Source organism: Copadichromis virginalis, linkage group LG7, assembly GCF_057382275.1.
Source record: "Copadichromis virginalis isolate Kocher_CV1m ecotype Utaka linkage group LG7, C_Virginalis_male_GT1.1, whole genome shotgun sequence".
NCBI lineage: Eukaryota > Metazoa > Chordata > Actinopteri > Cichliformes > Cichlidae > Copadichromis > Copadichromis virginalis.
The window spans coordinates 722,154-741,288 of NC_140624.1; the positions used below are offsets into that span (position 1 = coordinate 722,154).

The window sequence follows — 19,135 nt, forward strand, 5'->3', positions numbered from 1 at the left end:
GTTTTCATGTATTTTTGTATTTTGTTCTTTATTTAGGCCATGCTTCCTGGGTTGATCTGTTACGTTGTTCCTTATGTGTTTTCCCTTCGTGACTCTTACCCCCTGTGTGCCCCTCTGTGTATTTATGAGCCCTCGTCTCTCTTTGTGCTTTATTCTATGTTTTCCCCAGCCCGTTATGTCTGCGTTCTCCCCGTGCTCTCTCTCCTCCTGTTTGAACCTCTGTGTACTTCCTGCTTTACTTTGCCCATCTCCCATCAGTGTTACGTTCACTCCTGCCGTGTCTTGTTATGATTATCAGTGTCACCTGTGTTCCCCGTGTGCATCCACTTCCCCTGATCTTCCCTCATGTGTATTTAGTCTTTGTGTTTCGTACAGTCTGTGTCGCGTCGTCTGTGTTCTCACCTCCATGTTTTCACGCCATAATAAAGGCTCGCTTTCTGTTAAGTCCACTCCCGTCTACTAGCTTGTGTATGCACCTGGGTCCATCACACACACCACCGCACGGCCTGTCTCTGCAGACCGTGACAGTACGACGCGACCATGTCGGACCCAGCGACACAAGAGAGGGAGATCCTCCAGACGGTGGAGTCGCTATGTGGTAGATGGCTGCGGTGCTCCGGAGAGGAGGAACGGGAGGAGTTGGCCCGCCAAGTGGGAGTATGCGTGTCTGTGTTTCCCTGGCTATGGGAGGCACTACACCCGCTGATCACCGACCTTCTCGTCACCGCTCTCCAACTCCGTCCGCAGCCACGGCTGCCTAGTGTGCAGGCTATGCCGCCAGAGCCCTGCTGTTGTCCCGTTTCCCCGCTGCTTCGCGAGCCAGAAGCAGTTGCAGTTGGAACGGTGAGGCTCGCCACCGACACACCTTCCGCTCGCGCCCCGTCGGCTTCCGCGTCTTCACCGCGGTCTGGCCGCACGGCGTGGCGCACGGAGACGACGGAGGCCATGGACTTTGGCGAGTAAGAGCGGCAGCAGGTGTTACGGGCTTATCGGGAGGACGAGCTCCGGTGGAAGCCCTGGCTCATCTCGGAGCAGGACCTCTCACCTGCTGCACAGCCTACCAGCCGCTCGCCGTCTCCAATCCGCTTAGACTTTACTTCGCCTGCCTCATTTCTGGCAAGGATGTGGGCGGACGACCGGGAGATCACCGCTACATCACCCCCTGCATTGGTGCCATCAGCGCCCATCGCACCAGCTACCAGAAGGGGGCGGCGCCGGCGCCGCCGTGGCACCGCATTAACTCCGGTGAGTGACTGCGTTTTCGTGCCTCACGTCCCCTCTATGAAGCAGAGTGAGATGAGCATTGATTTGCCGGGGCCGGACACTATGACTGAATCGTGTTCGGAGACTGACAGTACGGTGTTTAGTTGTTTAGAAAGACCTACTAAGGAAATCATGGAGCCCGGTCTCTGTGAGCAGCAGCAAGCAGCTTGCACCCACGTAGAGGAGGAGCTCCGGGGAAAGCCGTGGCCTACCCCCGATTGTCAGCACATCTTTCGGGGAACACGCCTGGCTCTCGGGGGCCCTCGGAGCCGCCAGGGTCTGCAGCCTCTCACAACTCAGTTAGCTCCCTCGCAGCCCTTCACAGCTCAGTTAGCTCCCTCGCAGCCACCCTCAGTTCAGTTAGCTCCCTCGCAGCCACCCTCAGTTCAGTTAGCTCCCTCGCAGCCACCCTCAGTTCAGTTAGCTCCCTCGCAGCCACCCTCAGTTCAGTCTCCAGTGCCGCCTGTAGCGCAGGCCCCAGTAGCTCCAGTGCCGCCTGTAGCGCAGGCCCCAGTAGCTCCTGTAGCCCAGTCCCCGATAGCAGTACGGTCCGCTGGTCAGCTTAACATTCAGCCAGGGGTCTCAAATCTCTCTGGCTCTGCATCAGCTCCTGCTGGGAGCTCGGATGAGCTCATCCAGGACTCCGCGGCTCCCACGCCGCCACCTACCTCGTCAGCTGGAGGGTCCGAGGGGCCCGTTCAGCCTCCTGTCTCCGCTGGAGGGTCCGAGGGGCCCGTTCAGCCTTCTGTCTCCGCTGGAGGGTCCGAGGGGCCCGTTCAGCCTCCTGTCTCCGCTGGAGGGTCCGAGGGGCCCGTTCAGCAACCTTCCTCGTCAGCTGGGGGTTCTGGAGAACCGCACCAGCCTCATGCCACGTCAGCTGGAGGGTCCGAGGGGCCCGTTCAGCCTTCTGTCTCCGCTGGAGGGTCCGAGGGGCCCGTTCAGCCTCCTGTCTCAGCTGGAGGGCCCGAGGAGCCCGTCCGGCCTCACGCCTCGTCTGCTGGAGGGCCCGAGGAGCCCGTCCAGCACCATGCCACATCAGCTGGAGGGCCCGAGGAGCCCATCCAGCCACCTTCTGCTACGCCTGGTCCAGCCTGTGCTTCGTCTGCTGCAGCTCCGGCCTGTGCTTCGTCTGCTGCAGCTCCGGCCTGTGCTTCGTCTGCTGCAGCTCCGGCCTGTGCTTCGTCAGCTGCAGCTCCGGCCTGTGCTTCGTCAGCTGCAGCCTCAGAGCCGTCATCCTCGCCTGGTCCGGCTCCGGCTTCAGCCTCAGAGTCTTCGTCTGCTGCAGCCTCAGAGTCTTCGTCTGCTGCAGCCTCAGAGTCTTCGTCTGCTGCAGCCTCAGAGTCTTCGTCTGCTGCAGCCTCAGCCTGTGCTTCGCCTGGTCCCGCCTCAGCCTGTGCTTCGTCTGGTCCCGCCTTGACTGGTCCCGCCTCGACTGGTCCTGTGCCCACCGGGCCTCGGCCAGTACGCCTGACACTGGAGAGCCGCCGCTGCCTTGCGCGCTGCCGGCCCCCTGAACTGCTTCGCCGCCGCCGCTGCCTTGCGCGCGGCCGGCCCCCTGAAATGCTTCGCCGCCGCCGCTGCCTTGCGCGCGGCCGGCCCCCTGAACTGCTTCGCCGCCGCCGCTGCCTTCTGCGCGGCCGGCCCCCTGAACTGCTCTGCCTTCGCCGCCGCCGCTGCCTTCCGCGCGGCCGGCCCCCTGAACTGCTCCGCCTTCGCCGCCGCCGCTGCCTTCCGCGCGGTCGGCCTCCGGATCTGTTCTGTCACCGTGGCCACCTTTCCTGTGGCCGGCCTCCGGAACGGTTGGACTGGACTTTTGTGTTGTCGCCTCTCGGGTTGGCCTTCGGGCCTCTTTGGACATTCGCCTTCCTGTTCTGGACTCTTTTGTGTATTTGTGGACTCAGTTTTGTTCTCGTGCTCCTTGTTTTTGGTTCGTTTTGTTCCCTCCGTCCTGGTCCCCCGCCTCCCGCCCTGGGTGGGGTGTTTTCTGTTTCGCTTGTGTTTTGTTTCTCGGGTTTGGGCTGTCGGGAGCCAGCCCTTTAGGGGGGGGTGGTGTCATGGTCCTGGGCCACGTGGGCCCAGTATTCTTAGTTTTCATGTATTTTTGTATTTTGTTCTTTATTTAGGCCATGCTTCCTGGGTTGATCTGTTACGTTGTTCCTTATGTGTTTTCCCTTCGTGACTCTTACCCCCTGTGTGCCCCTCTGTGTATTTATGAGCCCTCGTCTCTCTTTGTGCTTTATTCTATGTTTTCCCCAGCCCGTTATGTCTGCGTTCTCCCCGTGCTCTCTCTCCTCCTGTTTGAACCTCTGTGTACTTCCTGCTTTACTTTGCCCATCTCCCATCAGTGTTACGTTCACTCCTGCCGTGTCTTGTTATGATTATCAGTGTCACCTGTGTTCCCCGTGTGCATCCACTTCCCCTGATCTTCCCTCATGTGTATTTAGTCTCTGTGTTTCGTACAGTCTGTGTCGCGTCGTCTGTGTTCTCACCTCCATGTTTTCACGCCATAATAAAGGCTCGCTTTCTGTTAAGTCCACTCCCGTCTACTAGCTTGTGTATGCACCTGGGTCCATCACACACACCACCGCACGGCCTGTCTCTGCAGACCGTGACACTTAGAAAAGGATCCTGGTGTTATTTGTCTCTTAGAAACAGTTCATAACTTCCCTTCAACTCATTCATGTCACCTAAAAGGTAAACCTGTTTCTCCATCACCTGTTCAGCTCTGATGAACAGGTGACAAACTGTTCCTTTTCACCTCAATAAGAAACGCGTAATATTTTCTCTGAATACCAGACGGGACGGTTGGCAGCTCTAATAACTTATGAACAAAATAAAGTTCAACATCATTAACTTCATAGCACCCACCCAGCTGTATAGAAACTCCGTCATGCTAGCTAGCACGCAGTACGGAAAAAGTCAGAATAATGAAAATAAACTCCACCTAAACTTGGTTTATATCTGACCAAGAGAGACTGCAGGTCATAACTTCTTTTTTTTTTTCTTTTTTTTTTTTTTGCCTGTCCCGTTTGGCTCTTTTGCCATCAGAATTGTTGTCTAAAGGCAAAGAAAGATGCCCAACGGATTTACTTTACCAAATTGACCATCCCAGCCTTGCCGTAATGGTCCATTTGATTCACCTTTTATTGTTTATTTTATTTTCACTTACTGAATACGGGACAGACTTGACTGGGGGAAAGAAGGGGAGAAAGAAAGAGGGAAAGAGAAACAGCTGAGAAGAGGGATGGGGGAGAAGGGCAAAAACCAAAAACCAACAGAATGAGCAGACAAAAAAAAAAAAAAAAAAAAAAAAAATGCATCCATCAATCACCTGGATCACCTGTTGAGAAAGAAAAAAGAAAACAAGCAGAAGAGAACAAGAGTAATAGAATAAACAACATCACAATGATATATGGGAATATGACAGTAAATACTAAATATTAAACATTATTGTGCAGCACGTAAGATCAACAGAACACAGTGTGCTTTGAGGTAGGAGCCAAAAAGGGTGTAGTTTGTGGGTGTGATCACCCGTGTGTACACCTGTGAGCATGGACGCGCTTGTTTTTTTGTTTTTTTTAAAGGTTCCTTCATGTAATGATCTGCTAGAGGGTGTGGGGGGGCCACAGCCCCGTCCTCCAGGGCAAAATTATGATCTAAGGATTTAAGGATGGGCCCAACATATCCCAGATTTCACAGCGCGGTGGTGGTGTGGATAATTTTGCCAAAAAAACGGCGGAAGCGGAGCCGCTGAAGAGTAAACTTTCAGAAGTAAGTACTGAATATTATGTCACTTATTTATGCGCAAATGTTTTTATAATGAAGAACATTAAAACATTACTGTTGGCCACATATCGGGAAAGTTATGTGACATTAGCGATGTTTGTACTAACTTGGTTTTAAAGCCTTTACTTCAAAATATACGCCGTTCAATAGTTGACCTTAATCTTACTGAGAATGTGATGATTTTATGGATAATTAAAGTCAGTCATATATCCACAAACACAACAGGCTGAAAGTCAGTGATGCTGCTCGGTTTGCAGTCCTGAATATCACGGCACAAGCAGGATTCACTGCACTGTTAATGTTAGCTACGTTATATTGCTGCCTCTGTTCGGTGGTGTTGAGCCAAACGGACTTTAACGTGTGTTTGAACGAGCTGACGGTTCACTCGTTAAGCTGAAAGAAAGATGCTTTAATCACAGGAGTCACACATGTGTCCACTGTACCATCTGGGAACTCTTTTTCTTTCGTAATAACACAAACACTAAATCCTCCTTCTTTTGTGCTGTTTTGCAGCAGTGTGTACACCTGAGACTGTCACCTGTCTGTCTGTCCTGCACTCTCTCTCTGTTTCTTTCTCTCTGATTGTGTAATAAAAGTATGAACATTCATTTATAAGTTACACTTGTGTTTGAATCCTGCAGCTTATCACACATTTGATTTCCATGTGTGACGACTGCAAGTGTCCAGAGTGAGGACAGACTGAGGGACCCACTGCTGCACATCATCTGTGAGGCTTTGCACCCCTGATGATCCACCAGGACAAACTCAGCAGTGTGTGAGGAAGAGGAGGAGGAAGAGCCAGCAGCAGCTGACAGATGGAGAGAATAGACAGACTGTTCCCTGTTTGTGAAGGACTGCTAGAAAAGTTTAGAATCACTAATTGTCTGTCCTGAATCAGTCTTATTAGGTAATGTTCAAATAATTTTATCCTCCCAGTGTTTTCAGTGTGGGAGGAAGTACTCAGCGCCTTCAAGTTACACACTATGAAAGGCAGCAACAAGTTTAATGTTCAGAAACCTAAAGTATGTATCAGCAGCAGAATGGAGCTAAAAATAAATGTTGGTTTCAGTTCTATGAAGCTTTGAGTATTTTGGATCAGCAGCTGCTGTGTTTGTTGCATCATATTGCTGTAATTGTAATATATGCTTTATATATTCTTTATATATTCTGAGGTAAGTTGATCTATAGTGTTACATCTTATTCTATAAGGATGTTATGTGTTTGTAGACTTTCTGCCCAGTTTGACCCATTATGTCACGGACCCGTGAGCAAATCAAATCAAATCAAATCACTTTTATTGTCACATCACATGTGCAGGTACATTGGTACAGCACATGTGAGTGAAATTCTTGTGTGCGAGCTTCACAAGCAACAGAGTTGTGCAAAATACAATAATGTAAACAAGCAAAATAAAAGAATGGCTACATCTGAAACTAATAAATATATGTACAATATATAATAGTATAGCAGGATGTATTATTATTATTATTATTATTATTATTATTATTATTATTATTATTATTAGTGTTGTTGTTATTTGGGGATCTGTTTTTCTGCACTATGCTGTTTCCACTCATATGTAGAGGCACGGTGTGTACATGTGTGGCTGGAGGATGGAGAACAGCCACATGCAGGCCTGATGGGTGTGGCCCTGCAGGAGGACTGGCCACACCTGAAGTTCCTGCCACACACCTGTTGGTGATCAGGGCTCGTCGGGGGAGCTACTTAGGAGAGTGTTGGAGCTCCCACCGGCGCGGGATCATTAAGCTAAGACTCCAAGTCAGTGTGTAGTACACAGTCAGAAATAGGGGTACGGAAGGGGTACATTACTGTGCCCCAAGGTACAAAAATGACATTAATACAGTCTAAGGACAAATATTGGACCTCGGGGTAACTATCTGTACCTTTTTTAGTGTCTGAAAGGTACATACATGTTCCTTAATTGTGAAAAGTACTTATTTGTACCCATTCTTTCAAAAGATAAAGTACAGGTTGATTAAGCACTTTTTGATTAGAGTTTTTTTATTTTTATTATTTTTGACAAAAAGCACCCTTAAAAAAAAGCACCCTTATTGAACTCGGAGTGCGAGTTGAGCCCATCCTCACAACATCAAACAAAAAGTAGAAGAAGAAACTCAACGAATAGCTGGTGGATTCTAGAACTTTCTGTAAATGCAGCAGGTGCCATTTTGTTTTATCAACGGAGGGAGATGAATTACGAACTTGTCCGAGGAACTCTTAACAAAAATACAAGAGTGGGGCTTAGATGTCACCGAAGCTGAAGCTCAGCGTTTCAGAGGTAAGTTTTATTTAAAGAAAAATGTAGCATAATTACTAATTATTGGTTTAGCCTAGCTTAACGTATATTAGCAATTTAGCTAGTTTCGGCACTCTCTTAGCTCAAATTATGTCTTTTTACAAACGTTTTTACAAACGTTTCATGTGTAAAGTTGAGGTCACAGTTCTGAAAAATGTGTACACATAGTATTTGTATAAGTTTGAACTTATATATGTGGTTCAGCCACAGTCTATAGGTTCGGTAACCCCTGCGCAGCGGAACGGCGCAAAATTTGATTCCCTGGTAGCTGAATGCAGTTTACCGTTAGTGTATTAATGGTTTAATAAAATCACGTTTTTACATCCATTCCAAGGCCATCAACACACATGGGCGGCTGAATATAACGTCTAAAGGAAATATCTTGACGCCGCACTTGTTTAAAATATAACAAGGGTGTCGCAGCTGGGGTTTGATAGTCGCGTTTTAAGCAATGTGGGAACTTTTTCAGCATGTAATCTGAGCTTGTAATACGGTCCTCCGGGTGTTATCGCTATAAGTAATCGGTCTGAAAGAACAGACGGCAGAAACTGTCGGAAATCTGGAGAAAGGAGTCACCTTAGTAGTGAATATTAACAAATTACAGCATTCTAGTCTTTTTTTTTCTTCCAAACTTGAAAGGGCACAAAAGCATGCTCAGACTCTGCTCTCCTGTGTCCAGTAGTCCCAAACAAACATCTAAATTTAAAAATGAAAACTTTGCATATCGAGAGGATTCACTCTAAAGATTTGGTTTATTTTATTTAATTTACTTATTTTTTTTTAATGAATATTTCTTTGAACTGAAAGAAGTATTACAAAAGGTTTTAATGTGTGTGATATACGGTTTTTACCCATGTAAAAATGTGGTGATAAATATTCTTACATGGAATTTAGAGTTTGTACTACCATTTATCTTGCAGACAATGAGGTTGATGGTGACACAGTTGACTGCGGTCTTACTGAGACTATGGTTGCATACCTTTTCCAAGGATCCTTCAAAAAGCAGGTTAAATTCAACCAATTTGTGTCAAGGATGAAGGAATCTTCAGTGACGCTGACTCTACAGACTGTCTCTCCAGAAGACTGGCAACCATCTACTTCGTCAACTTCAATAAGGTATTTTCTTATTTATAATGAAGTTAGTATGTCTGAAACATACATGTTGGCCGTTATGCACTTTTAGGATTTAGTTAATATGATCATTGTTTCTACCATATGTATTGTTACTGTAGTGTTTTATACTTCAATTCATGCAATAAAAACAAACACTTAACTGTTTTCACAGCAATGAAAATACTTTGAGACTTTAACCGATACGAGTTCTTTGTGATGCACAGATCGTGTCAGCTCTAATTGTATATTTAGTCTTATGTTGGGTTTCTAATCTGTTTTGACTTTCTCTTCTCACTCTTGCTTTCTTTCAAGGGACCATGCGTCCAAGGAGAGGATTTATTATCCATAGACGCCCACTTAAAGGTCTTACAGTGCCAATATCAGAAGATGCAACCAGATACCATGGTGGTTCATAACCATATGCAGCAAACGTTTGCTTGGCGGCAGAAAGAAATTGCAAATGGTATGCCTGTGGAGGATGTGTTGAAGAAGTACCCCTTCTTAGGGATGCCTACTGGTGTAAGTCAGAAAGCTGAATTGAACTTGGAAATAGCTGTCACATTTAACATGTTTATAGTAGTAAATTTTATTTGCCCTTGACCTTGTTTTCTTCATCTGTCCCTCTTTCCTTTTTTTTTTATGTTCATGTAACTTCTTACAGTATTGTTGTTAAATTCTATAAAAAAATAATTATGCAGCACCATACATAATTAATATCAACTTTAGATTATTTCATTTTCATACACTGTTATTTTGTACTGAAAATTAATTAACCAACAACGGGTAATGTAAGCCAGCAATTTCGTGAAGGGCTCTCATGTGTTGCAGCAAAGGTGATTGACGTTACACGAGGGAAAACCCCACTCTACCAGCTCTACCTTGATGCAAGAGAGGAGGCTCTCACTGATGACCTACCAGGTATTTGCTTTTTTTTTTTTTTTTTTAACTTCAAGGCTTCCATTTTATATAATTTTTATAGGTAACTGGAAATGCCAGATAAAATGCATGGGTGATCTTGTGTTTTGTTGTTTGTTTGGCAGATCTTGACACAAGGGCTGCACTTTTATTCCTGCCATACGTCTTCAAGGAGAAACTGGATCTCTTTGTCATACTTGGAGAGGTGTGTGTATTAAAATATTTAGTCTATATAAAAGGAAAACAAATGTATCTTTTGTTAAGAGACTAAGATATTGCTTTCCTCTACCTTCTCTTTTGACTTCAAAGGTTTATCCTAAAACCCCCTATCCAACTGTTCAGCTACTTTATGAAGACTGGAAACCAGTGTTCTCCAGAAGCGCTCCAAACATTGTGAAGTTGGATGGCAGTGAAGTGTGCAGAAGCTCGTGTATTTTTGAAGCAATCATCTCTTCTTTCTGCTTGTATTTTGTCTTCAACCTTGCTTACCCAAAACATCTGAAGAACACCCTGATTTTTCTCCAAAAGTACATTGTGAAAATAGATGAGGGTGAGGACCGGCCTCTACCAATCACAGTCACCAGACAAATAAATCTTCTGTATTGACCACCATGCCTCAGCCATATCAGTGCTCCAAATGTGGCAGAAGAACCTTTAGTTTGACAAAGCTTATTCAGCACATAGGTGATGCCAATTTTGATATAACCTGTGGACTCAGTGACTGCTGTTCTTCCTTCAAAAAATATGAATCTTTCAGACGACATGTGTATAGGAAACACAGAGAACAGGTGTTGTGTTAATATTGACACAATGTGGGTCTTTTGTGGAAAAATTCTCATTCCTCTGTTATATGACAACCATTTTCATTCATACAGTGTTAGAGTTGATAGTGAATGGACGTTGCTAAAACCTGGACAGGAAATTGATGTTGCAGCTTATGACACATACTGTGTTGATAACAGTTTGTATGTAACAGTTAAGCAATGTATTTAAGAAGGTAATAAATGTGACAAGTATTTTTGACTTTGTATCTTCAATTTTTCAAATCTTGAGAGGAAAAATATAGGAAATCTGTGTGTAGATACTGAACCTTTAGAAAAACATTTTTGTACTCCTTTTAAGGGTTCTTTTTTGTACTTTATACTAAGGGTACAACTTTGCCCTTTAAAGTACAGGTTTGACGTGTAAAAGGTACAAATTACAAGGGTACAAATCAGTACCCACAGTTTAGGGTACAGAACGGTACCTTAGAGGGTACCACCCCAGTGACAAGCCATTGTACCCTTATAGGTACATTTCTGTACTTTAATTTCTGAGTGTGTAGTAGGAAGTGCGCATTGTGTGTGCGCGCGGGTTCAGTGTTTAACGGCTGCTTCTGTATTGTCCTGCAGGTGGAACGAGGGACCAGAAGGGCAGCACGCACAGGGTGTGCAGAAACACAACTGCCGGGAGCACGAGCACGGACGTCGGAGGGGAACACACATATGGGAGTCTAGGGAGCAAAGGGGATTTATTGGGCATCTGTTATCTTCACTGTAAATAAAGTGCACTGTTTGCATCGCAGAGTCTGCGTTTTGGGTCCTCATTCCCCCATAGCCCCACGGTCGGCCAGCCAGACCGTGACAGATTTAGCAGAAGTCAGCCTGTTTAAGGCTCTGATATCTATTCTGTATGACTTAAAGCAGTTATGACATGGTCTGATTTTCTCACCCAATAAAGGAATATTCAATATATCAGTCTACTCTTCATTTTATCAGAAACAGTTATCACAGCTTGTACATTTTCTTTTTATAAATATATGTAAGCAATGAGCCAAATTTAGTAATGCCAACATACTGAAGGAACAACATTTGTCTCTTATATATGATACACCTATATATGCACTGTCAAAGATACTTGTCTTTGAGTGAAGATTTAAGGTGATAAGACATATAAATAACTGCAACTTGAATCTGTACTGAGGCTGACACAGAGTTCATGTTCACTGCTGTAATAGCTAATAATGATTAATATAATAACTATAATATTGGCCATATTATATTTACATTACCAAAGTGATATGACTTTAGTCTCATGAACAACATTAGCTAATTGTTATTTACTAGCTAATCTTAAATAACTGTTCAGTACAGAAATGAAGCCCAAAAATCATGTTTTACTGTCCTGTGGTCTCAGCCTCAGATACTTATCAAATCACACAAAGCTCTTGTAGAAACAAACAAACAAATTAACAAAATATGTTCTCCCTCATTTCTGTCAAACAAAGTTGTATGACACGTTTCCAGCGGTTAGTATCATGGTTGCTAGGCAACCTGGGAAGCGCGACGGAGACTAGACCGTCCCATACAGACAAACTTGCCGTTTATTTTGCAAATCGAGCTCAACACTGCCCCTGGCGTCCTGGAGCACTTCTGTTGTGTTTTGGAATTTGCATGAGTTTTGGAGTTTGCAAGTGTTTTGGATTTTGCAAGTGTTTTGGAATTTGCAAGTGTTTTGGAGTTTGCAAGTGTTTTGGAGTTTGTACGTGCTTTGTCTCTAGGGGCCACGGTACCTAAGGACCCCAAAGCGCTTTACATATCCAGTCATCCACCCATTCACGCACACATTCACACACTGGTGATGGCAAGCTACATTGTAGCCACAGCCACCCTGGGGCGCACTGACAGAGGCGAGGCTGCCGGACACTGGCGCCACCAGGCCCTCTGACCACCACCAGCAGGCAACAGGTGAAGTGTCTTGCCCAAGGACACAACAACCGAGACTGTCCAAGCCGGGGCTCGAACTGGCAACCTTCAGTGTTGTCCGCCACATCCCCATTGAGTTCCTGATGAAGGCTCTCAGGGTCCTGTTGATCTTCTAGGCAGGATACTTTGGTGTCACGGTTCGATATTTTTTCGATACAAAAAAAAATGTTCATGCCTTTTTAATTTGTCATTTATTAAATTTTCACGGCACATTCCGCACCACATCTCTGTGCGTTCATCATTTGAAGACAGCTCACCTCCTGCAACTACTTTTCCGAGAATACGTGCTTCTTTTGTGGTTCGGACTCCTTCTGACATTTCTTTGGAGGTGGAGGAACATCACAGTAATTGCTTAAAGGAGCTTGCTTCTTCGACATCTTTAAGAGTTCTAAACAAATGTCTGTCCTCCTCCTGAAAATCTTATGTAAGCAAACACGCATTGCAACTTCTTATCTTGTGCACCTTTTTTATTTCGACAGCGAATGTGCACCTGCGGACCACTTATGTGCAGCCCTGGTTATTTAGCTCGTCATATTGCAGCCACAGAAATTCTTTTGTCCATGAAACCATAAAGCTGCACTTTCTTTTTGCCTTATAGTCTGATTTGTCATAACTTTTCTGTTTTGTGGTAAGCTTTTCTTTTGCTGTCACTTCTTCACCCTGACCTGTCTTATTTGGCTCAGCAGAACTAAAATATATATCCTGCTTCTTTTACACACACACTCACATAACGCTCAGCGATTCTCTGTGCAATCAACCTCTCACATGTTTAAGCTTGCTGCGGGAGAGTTCACTTGTCATGTTTGCATAGTAAGCTAACGATTAATAAGACGATGTCAGAGGAATTGGTGTGCAAATTATCATCACTCACAGATCAGTGCTGTCGCTCTCTGTACACAGTTCGCGCGATTGCAAAGTGAAAGCAAAAAACAAGCGCAAATTCAAACGCGATTTCAATATGTCACATATTGACAGTGGCTCACCGATGCCAATGACATAATTACCCAGTTACATTTCCGAAAGAATGCAAAAGCATTGACATATATTTTTCCTTCCTACGATAGATTTTGGTAGCCCGACTGGAAAAATCGATAGCCCCAGGACGTCGGGCTAGCGATTTTGCGAGCCCTGTATCTGATTGAGGAATCTCTCATCTTTGGAAAAGAGAGTTTATTACAGAGAAATGGCTCTTTCCAAAATAAAAGCTCTACTATACGCTTCTTCTGGGCTATATTCTCAGCAGCACATTAAACACATCAGGTCCCCATAAGGAGAATCATGTGCTAACGGCTGTCTAAATGACTCGGGTAAAGTTTGTAGCATGCATGCTTGTTGTTTTTGTCTGCTTCCACTTGTCTTTGCACTAGGATGATGTCGGAGTAAATGTGCAGTCATATTCATTGTAATTTTGTATTGTTCGATACATATGCGTACCGAACCGAAAGCACTGTATCGAACGGTTCAATATCGATACGAGTGTCATTGCACCTGTAACCCGTTCATGTGTTACGCCTGTTGTTCTTGCGTTGTGTTCTGGCGTGAAAGTAAGAGGCAGGAGACAGTACTACGTCTTTGGCTGTTTACTGCACATCTGCAACATAGAAATATGTGTCTGATCTGTGTGTGTCACGCGCCTGCCAGTACACCTCTCCTCCGGCCATGCTGAAAGGAGCTGTGACCGGGGCACACATGCACGCGCCTACGTCACCACGCAGCGCGCACACACACACGAACGCACACAGACTCAGGTCACACAGGTAGGAGATTGAGATGCAAAAATGACATATTTAATCCAAAAAAAAATGTGTTTTGGGTGAAATTCACAAGTATTTAACACATATGTTACATTCACCCCTAATATATATATATGTGTAGCAAGTACATAAGCTAAAATAATTTAAGTTGGTTATGAATAGTTGGGCTAATTCAGAAGATATCAGATTCGGCTCTAGGAGGTGAGTGAAGTACAATAAACGTACAACCACAGATATTGTGATTACAATTGTTATTTATAGTGAAAATAAAGTGCAATTACCAAACACCAATATTTACAAAATCTGCAGACAAGGAAAAAATAAAACAATTCAAGCTTGTAAAATATCCGCTGCACGGCAGTGCAGGAACCTCGTCCAACCTCTGGCAACAATGTCCATAAAGTTTATTTCATGAGTGATATAAGTCCAACGCGTATGACAGTCTAGACAGGTTGAAATTTGAAGTAGGATGATCAGCACTAAGATTCCAAAGCTGAAATCTCAGAAGTGAGATTTAGGGGACTAAACCAAGAGGGGAGAGTGTAGGCCGCAGCAGCCTCCTACCAGACCGCAGGAAGTTGTAGCTGGGGTTCTGGCTCGTTGGGCCTAGCTCGCCATCCAAAGTAGTGGTGTCGCTGTGGTCTCTCCAGGGCACCACTAGCCTGCACTATAATCACAAAACCACTATTAGCAAAATTCATCTAAACTTCCCAAGCTAGCTTTAGTTCCAGTGTACACATAAAATCCATGAGAAAATACAACAAATACATATCCAACCATTGTAATGAATTAAAACAAATGACAATCTCAAATAACAAAACTACAGCCACATAAAGTGAGAGCAGTAGTAATGCAGTAAGCCTCAGCCATCCCATCAGCTAATAGCACTGGCATACTGATACAGGTTACAAATACAAACAAACATTCAGACTCACCATTCACTACATGCGATGTCACATACGAGCCCCACGCATCTACCCACGGCGGTATCAAAATACTGTTGAACGCAATCCACAATTAATTCAAAACAAGTCAAGATAGTAAACAGCGAAAAGCGCTCGCCCCACGTACCTGTTGCTTCCATCCGCTAACGCCTCTCCCCCGCGTCGTTTCGAGGCGACAACCCGGAAGGCATATATCGGTGCCTCGCGAATGTGATTGGTCACAACAGGCATGTGCAGCCTCGCGGCGTGGCGTGCGTCATGACGCACGATGCCTTCACGGACACGCTCCGGTTGGAATTTAAGATTCCAATTTAGTTATAGACGCAGTTCTTTTTATTTTTATGTGGGTTACATATGTATAAAAACACCCAGCACGCCCCTGCGGGCGGTTTATCCTTCAAGCTCAGGTCCTCTACCAGAGGCCTGGGAGCTTGAGGGTCCTGCGCAGTATCTTAGATGTTCCCAGGACTGCGCTCTTCTGGACAGAGATCTCCGATGTTGTTCCCAGGATCTGCTGGAGCCACTCGCCTAGCTTGGGAGTCACCGCACCTAGTGCTCCGATTACCACGGGGACCACCGTTACCTTCACCCTCCACATCCTCTCGAGCTCTTCTCTGAGCCCTTGGTATTTCTCCAGCTTCTCGTGTTCCTTCTTCCTGATATTGCTGTCATTCGGAACCGCTACATCGATCACTACGGCCGTCTTCTTCTGTTTGTCTACCACCACTATGTCCGGTTGGTTAGCCACCACCATTTTGTCCGTCTGTATCTGGAAGTCCCACAGGATCTTAGCTCGGTCATTCTCCACCACCCTTGGGGGCATCTCCCATTTTGACCTCGGGACTTCCAGATTATACTCGGCACAGATGTTCCTGTACACTATGCCGGCCACTTGGTTATGGCGTTCCATGTATGCCTTGCCTGCTAGCATCTTGCACCCTGCTGTTATGTGCTGGATTGTCTCTGGGGCATCTTTACACAGCCTGCACCTGGGGTCTTGCCTGGTGTGATAGACCCCAGCCTCTATGGATCTTGTACTCAGAGCTTGTTCTTGTGCTGCCATGATTAGTGCCTCTGTGCTGTCTTTCAGTCCAGCTTTGTCCAGCCACTGGTAGGATTTCTGGATATCAGCCACCTCCTCTATCTGCCGGTGGTACATACCGTGCAGGGGCCTGTCCTTCCATGATGGTTCCTCGTCTCCCTCCTCTTTCTTGGGTTTCTGCTGCCTGAGGTATTCACTGAGCACTCGGTCAGTTGGGGCCATCTTCCCAATGTATTCTTGGATGTTCGTTGTCTCATCCTGGATTGTGGTGCTGACACTCACCAGTCCCCGGCCCCCTTCCTTCCGCTTAGCGTACAGCCTCAGGGTGCTGGACTTGGGGTGAAACCCTCCATGCATGGTAAGGAGCTTTCTTGTCTTTATGTCAGTGGCTTCTATCTCCTCCTTTGGCCAGCCTATTATCCCAGCAGGGTACCTGATCACGTGGGCCACATTGTTTCAGAAAATGGTGTTGAGACAGACCCAGAAAAGGTTGCCACCTTGAAATCCTGGCCAATTCCAACCAACTTGAAGACCTTGAAATCTTTTCTGGGATTCGCTGGCTACTATAGGAGGTGGAGGTGGTCAACAAGTACAAGTACCTCGGGCTGTGGGTGGACAATAAACTGGACTGGTCATGCAACACAGAGCACCTGTATAAAAAAGCCCAAAGCCGACTGTACTTCCTCAGGAGGCTGAGGTCTTTTAACATCTGCAGGAAGCTCCTGAGGATGTTTTACCAGTCGGTGGTTGCTGGAGTACTTTTCTATGCTGTGGTGTGCTGGGGGAGCAGCACAGCAAAGAAGGACTCATCCAGGCTGGAGAAACTGATCAGGAAGGCTAGCTCTGTGGTCGGCATGAAGCTGGACACTCTGGTGACAGTGGCAGAGAAAAGGACATTAAAGAAACTGATGGACATTATGGACAATGCTGGGCATCCTCTGCACACGGCCATTAACAACCAGAAGAGTCTGTTCAGTGACAGGTTGCTTCTCCCAAAGACAAGAACTAACAGACTTAAAAACTCCTTTGTCCCACACGCCATCAAACTGTTTAATTCCTCTCTGGAGGGGAGAGGGAGGGGAAACAGGAGGACAAAGGAGGGGGGAACAACTAAGCTGTAGTGCCTCTTCACCTCACTGTGCAATACCTTTTGTGCAATACTTTTGTAAATAGTCAACAGTGCAATAGACCTCAATACTTGAAATGTGCAATTCACTTGTATTTTTATTTTTTATTCCTATTTATTCTATTTATCCCCTTCGTATATTTTATTTATATTGTCTCTGTATTTATATATATGTGTGTGTGTGTATATATATATATATAAAAAAAAAAACACCCAGCACGCCCCTGCGGGCGGTTTATCCTTCAAGCTCGGGTCCTCTACCAGAGGCCTGGGAGCTTGAGGGTCCTGCGCAGTATCTTAGCTGTTCCCAGGACTGCGCTCTTCTGGACAGAGATCTCCGATGTTGTTCCCGGGATCTGCTGGAGCCACTCGCCTAGCTTGGGAGTCACCGCACCTAGTGCTCCGATTACCACGGGGACCACCGTTACCTTCACCCTCCACATCCTCTCGAGCTCTTCTCTGAGCCCTTGGTATTTCTCCAGCTTCTCGTGTTCCTTCTTCCTGATATTGCTGTCATTCGGAACCGCTACATCGATCACTACGGCCGTCTTCTTCTGTTTGTCTACCACCACTATGTCCGGTTGGTTAGCCACCACCATTTTGTCCGTCTGTATCTGGAAGTCCCACAGGATCTTAGCTCGGTCATTCTCCACCACCCTTGGGGGCATCTCCCATTTTGACCTCGGGACTTCCAGGTTATACTCCGCACAGATGTTCCTGTACACTATGCCGGCCACTTGGTTATGGCGTTCCATGTATGCCTTGCCTGCTAGCATCTTGCACCCTGCTGTTAAGTGCTGGATTGTCTCTGGGGCATCTTTACACAGCCTGCACCTGGGGTCTTGCCTGGTGTGATAGACCCCAGCCTCTATGGATCTTGTGCTCAGAGCTTGTTCTTGTGCTGCCATGATTAGTGCCTCTGTGCTGTCTTTCAGTCCAGCTTTGTCCAGCCACTGGTAGGATTTCTGGATATCAGCCACCTCCTCTATCTGCCGGTGGTACATACCGTGCAGGGGCCTGTCCTTCCATGATGGTTCCTCGTCTCCCTCCTCTTTCTTGGGTTTCTGCTGCCTGAGGTATTCACTGAGCACTCGGTCAGTTGGGGCCATCTTCCCAATGTATTCTTGGATGTTCGTTGTCTCATCCTGGACTGTGGTGCTGACACTCACCAGTCCCCGGCCCCCTTCCTTCCGCTTAGCGTACAGCCTCAGGGTGCTGGACTTGGGGTGAAACCCTCCATGCATGGTAAGGAGCTTTCTTGTCTTTATGTCAGTGGCTTCTATCTCCTCCTTTGGCCAGCCTATTACCCCAGCAGGGTACCTGATCACGGGCAGGGCGTACGTGTTGATGGCCCGGATCTTGTTCTTACCATTCAGCTGACTCCTCAGGACTTGCCTGACCCTCTGCAGGTACTTGGTGGTTGCAGCTTTTCTAGCGGCCTCTTCATGGTTCCCATTCGCCTGCGGGATCCCCAAGTACTTGTAACTGTCCTCTATGTCTGCAATGTTGCCTTCTGGTAGTTCAATCCCCTCAGTTCTGACTACCTTCCCTCTCTTTGTTACCATCCGACTACACTTCTCCAGTCCGAACGACATTCCAATGTCATTGCTGTATAGTCTGGTAGTGTGGATCAGTGAATCGATGTCTCGTTCACTCTTGGCATACAGCTTGATGTCATCCATGTACAGGAGGTGGCTGACAACTGCTCCGTTCCGTAGTCGGTATCCGTAGCCAGTCTTGTTAATGATCTCACTGAGGGGGTTCAGGCCTATGCAGAACAGCAGTGGGGACAGAGCATCTCCTTGGTAGATCCCGCACTTGATGGTGACTTGTGCTATGGGCTTGGAGTTGGCCTCTAGTGTTGTACGCCACATCCCCATTGAGTTCCTGATGAAGGCTCTTAGGGTCCCATTGATCTTGTACAATTCTAGGCATTCCAGTATCCAGCTGTGGGGCATTGAGTCATAGGCCTTCTTGTAATCAATCCAGGCAGTGCACAGGTTGGTCAGTCTGGTCTTGCAGTCTCGGCTGATTGTTCTGTCTACCAGTAGCTGGTGTTTTGCGCCTCTGGTATTCTTGCCAATTCCTTTCTGTGTCCCGCTCATGTATTGACCCATGTGCCTGTTCATCT

The 19,135-nt window shown here is 46.3% G+C and overlaps 1 long non-coding RNA gene and 1 pseudogene across 2 annotated transcripts; one reads left to right on the forward strand and one right to left on the reverse strand.

Annotated features, from left to right (window-relative positions):
* Positions 1-6,877: 6,877 nt before the first annotated feature.
* On the forward strand, positions 6,878-10,417 carry LOC146704125 (sterile alpha motif domain-containing protein 3-like; annotated as a pseudogene). The gene is made up of 6 exons (XR_014921134.1): positions 6,878-7,348; positions 8,287-8,482; positions 8,792-9,002; positions 9,206-9,397; positions 9,520-9,599; positions 9,704-10,417. The product of XR_014921134.1 is annotated as a sterile alpha motif domain-containing protein 3-like (transcript).
* Positions 10,418-14,126: 3,709 nt separating this feature from the next.
* Positions 14,127-15,191, reverse strand: LOC146704126 (uncharacterized). The gene is made up of 2 exons (XR_014921639.1): positions 14,964-15,191; positions 14,127-14,889 (listed from the first exon to the last, which is right to left on the reverse strand). It is a non-coding gene; the product is annotated as an uncharacterized LOC146704126 (long non-coding RNA).
* Between the last annotated feature and the right edge of the window lie 3,944 nt (positions 15,192-19,135).